Source organism: Elephantulus edwardii, unplaced genomic scaffold (genome assembly GCF_000299155.1).
Source record: "Elephantulus edwardii isolate Elephantulus edwardi_28Jun2011 unplaced genomic scaffold, EleEdw1.0 scaffold00301, whole genome shotgun sequence".
In the NCBI taxonomy this organism is placed as follows: Eukaryota; Metazoa; Chordata; class Mammalia; order Macroscelidea; family Macroscelididae; genus Elephantulus; species Elephantulus edwardii.
The window spans coordinates 3,017,895-3,022,419 of NW_006400051.1; positions in this window are offsets into that span (position 1 = coordinate 3,017,895).

The window sequence follows — 4,525 nt, forward strand, 5'->3', positions numbered from 1 at the left end:
ACCCCCTACGATCCAATTCTACCTCAGGCCATGCCACACCAGCCTGTTTCAGGAGCTCTCAGATCTTTTCTCCCAGAGCTTGTAAGCTATGCCATACCTAGCCTGAAATCAGCCCCTAGATAGTGGGGGCACATACTCTAACTGGGAGGCACCCATTCCTGGACTGGCAAAGACATCATCTTTAGCTAGGCAGACTAGCCAAGCAAGACTCCTCAGAGGCTAGCAGAAGCTCAGCCCCAGATTAGGGGTTCCATCTCTTGACATACCCTCCACACATCTTTAGTGTAGCATGCACATTTATTTTATATTTGTAGGCTTGGCTATTTTATGGTTTGCGCTAATAGATATAACGCTATCAGTTTGCAGGAATTAATGCATCATTCTTTATTTTATGGTGTGTGTATGTTTGATTACTTATAGTTTGCTTTTTCGGGTACAGCACTTGTCTGTCAGTTAGCTATACTGGAGTAACTTGCACATTGCTGTGATGCTAAGAGCTATGCCACTGGTATTTCAAACAGGATCATCTATGGTGGATAGGTTTCAGCAGAACTTTCTGGCTAAGATAGATTAACAGGCAAAATTGCCTGAAATAACAGGCCTTTTAAAACTCCATGACTAGTAGAGGAACACAATACTAGAAGAAGATTAGAAGATAGAATGATACTAAAAAGTGAGGGGGGAAAGTTATAAACATCCATTAATGATTGGAACATATAATGTGTGAAGTATGAAACTAGGAAAATTGGAGTTGTGAAAAATTAAATCATTGCATAAATGTCAACTTTCATTAGTGAGCTGAGATGGATTGGTATTGGCCACTTTTATAATCATATAACAAGCATATGATCTCTTACTCTAGAAGTGATAAACAGAATAAGGGTATTACATTCATAGTCCAAAAAATTTCAAGATCTATCCTGAAGTATAATGCTATGACTGATAGTAGGATAGTATCTACATGCATACAGGGAACACCTGTTAGTACACCTCTTACTCATTATATGCATCAATCACTAAAGCCAAAGATAAAGAAACTGAAGATGGCTACCAACTTTTTCAGTCTGAACTTGAATGAACACTCAATCAAAATAATTGCCAAGAAAGGAGAGGGCCAGTGAAAAGGAGAAAGACCCTCAGCGAGACCTGTTGACCCAATGGCTACAACACTGGGCCCAAACATTAGCAGGGTTTTTTTTAATGACGATTGCATTGCACTGAATGAGGCAGTGTTTTATTCTGTGATGTCATGTTCTGTTATACATAGTATTGGTATGAATCAGAACTAATTTGATGACACCTACAACATTTATACCAAGACCAAGAAGCTATTGTATGAACAGATCAGAAGAATAATACATGGTTTAAATCAGGAAAAGTGTGCATCAGAACTATATCCTTTATCCATGCCTATTCAATCTCTATGCTGAGCAAATCACTCAAGAAGCTGAACTATATGAAGAAGAGTATACCATCAGGATTAGAGGAAAATTCATCAACAATCTATATTATGCAGATGATACAACCTAGGTTGCATAAAACTAGGACTTGAAACATTTCTCGCAGAGGACCAAAGACTATGATCTTCAACATGAGTTATACCTCAACATCAAGAAAACAAAATCCTGACCATGTGGCCAATAGGCAACATCATGATACTTGGAAAACAAGCAGAAATTATTTATTTCATCTTGTCAATTATTTATTTCATCTTGCTTGGATACAAAATCAGGAGATAAAAAATATATTGCATTGGAAAAGTCAGCTGGCTGGGACATGTCCAAACTGTGCCATATCTAGCCTGAAATAAGCCCCTAGATTAGTGGGGGCATCTACTCTAACTGGGAGGTACCCCTAGATTAGCAAAGACACCATCATTAGTTGGCAGACAAGCAAAGAGCCCCTTAGAGGTCAACAGAAGCTCTTGCAAGATTACAGAAAAAAAAGTCATAGAAAAATGCCTATTGTTCTCAAATGACAACCGGCTATGACATTCTCAGTGTGCTGATGAGCAAAGATGTCATGGTCTTTTCAATTAATGATTATGCAGCTGCAAGTTAGACAACAAATAAGGATGTCCAAAACCCAATGCAACTGGAACCCAACGCAGTTGGGAGATGGGCCTGAGAGCTGGAATTTGAGTAAGGTCCCTATAAGTGCTCAATCCGAGAGAGATTGCACATGCTCCCCACACAGTCCCACTGCCCAGCTCTACTTGATTCGCCTGGCACTCCCCTCTACAAGAATGCCCTCCACCCACCTCTACACTCCACCTACTCAGTGACTTCAGATCAAGAACTTATCATCACCTCAGGCATGAAAAACCCTACCACAGCAACATCACAAAAGAAATAGGCCACTTACAAACTACAAAAGCACAAAGCAAGATGTCACTCCTAAAAAGTGACAAGGTACAAATGGATTTCCTAAAGCCAGAAAGTCTGATGGAACTGTCTGACACAGAATTTAAAAGAATAATGATTGAATATTTTCAATGGGTGAAAGAGAAACTTGAAGGATTACAGGACACTGGACACTGCAAGCAAAAACCAGGAGGAGCTTAAAAAAACAATCCAAAACAAAGCAGATAAAAAAAACGAGGCATTAGAGGCTCTGGAAAAGCAAGAAATTTTGATCTAAAATATGAGGTACAATGTTTCAGATGCTGTCAACAAAATGGAGGGACACATGAGCAGAGCTGAAGAGACAGAATACAGAATCAGTGAAATAGAAGATAGAATTGTCACCACTGATGTGTTAGAGTCAAAAGCAGAATAAAAAAGGAATGAAAAAGACGAAAACCTAAGAACAATGTGGACACAACCAAGAGAAATAACATGCACATCATCAGAATTCCAGAACAGGAAGAAACAAGCAAAGGCACTGGAAAGTTGTGGGAGAATTACTATAAGAAAACTTCCCAGACATAATGAAGAATGAAAGAATATATATTCAAGAAACTGAGAGAACAACATATAGAATAGACCCCAAAAGAAAAATATCAAGGCATATCATAGTCAAATGTTCCAGAACCAAGATAAGAAGAGAATTCTGAAAGCAACAAAGGAGAAACAAAGATTAACCTATAAGTGAGAGCAGATAAGATACAGCGCCAATTTCTCAGCAGAAACCATGTGAGCAAGAAGACAGTGGAATGACATATGATGAGCACTCAAAGAACACAACAGTCAACCAAGAATATTGTACCAAGTAAAACTGTCTATCAAATATGAAGGGGGGATCAAGATATTCCCAGAAAAACAGAACCTAAGGGAGTTTGTAAAAACAGGATCAGCATTTCAGGAAACATTGAGAGACGTCCTCCTTACAGAGGTGTTACAAAAAACAGGATGGCCTGAAGTAACCAACACCACCACCAAAAAGAACTCAACACATCTCAATAATCACACTAAACGTGAACAGTTTAAATGCACCACTGAAGAGAAAAAGAGTAACAGATTGGATTAAAAAAAAATCCATCTATAGGTTATCTACAAGAGACACACCTGAAAAGTGAAGATAAAGAAAGACTGAAAATAAAAGGGTGGGGGAAATATACCAAGCAAATTGGCAATCAGAAAAAAAGCAGGAATAGCAATATTAATCTCTGATAAAATAAATTTCAATGCAAAAACCATCAACGGACAAAGAAGGTCACTAAATAATGTTGAAAGGGTCAATAGAACAAGAAGACATAACAATAATAAATATGTATGCACCAAATTAAAGACCTGCAAAATATATAAACCAAGTATTAACAAGAAAAAAAAACTGAAAAAGGAAATAGACAACAGTACTTTAATAGTTGGAGACTTCAATAATCGACGGCACATAAGAACAACAACATGATATGAGATGTGTATCCTGTTTCAGCTTTCTGCTATTAGCAGTCCAGTGTTACCAGCACCATTTGTTGAAGAGGTTGTCATTTCCCAATTTGATAGGTTTTATTCCCTTGCTGATTATCAGTTGACCATAGATAGTTGGACCCATTACTTGGTTCTCAATTCTATTCCTTTGGTCTATGTGCCTGTTATTGTACCTATACCATGATGTTTTGATTACTACTGCTGTGTAGTGGATTTTAAGATCAGGTAGTGCTATGCTTCCCACTTCATTTTTGTTTTTCAGAAGTGCCTTGCATATTCAGAGTCTCTTTCCTTTCCAAATAAGCTTGACAATTTCCCTTTATATCTCCTTGAAAAAATGAATTTCGTATCAGTATTGAGATTGCATTGGATATGTAGATTGTTTTAGTAGGACTGTCATTTTCACAATATTGAATCTTCTTATCCATTAAAAGAGCCCGGTGGGTCTTTTATTGTGTCTTGCAAAAATGTTCTGTACTTTTCTTTGTTTATGACTCTAGTTAGGTTCATTCCCAAGTATCTCAATTTGTGGTTGGTTATTGTAAATGGTATTGCTTTCTTGCTTTCCTCCTCTGAGTTCTCTTTGTTACTGTAGAGGAATTCCACTAATTTTTAGGTTTTAGTCTGGTATGCTGCCACTCTAATTAATTGGTCTA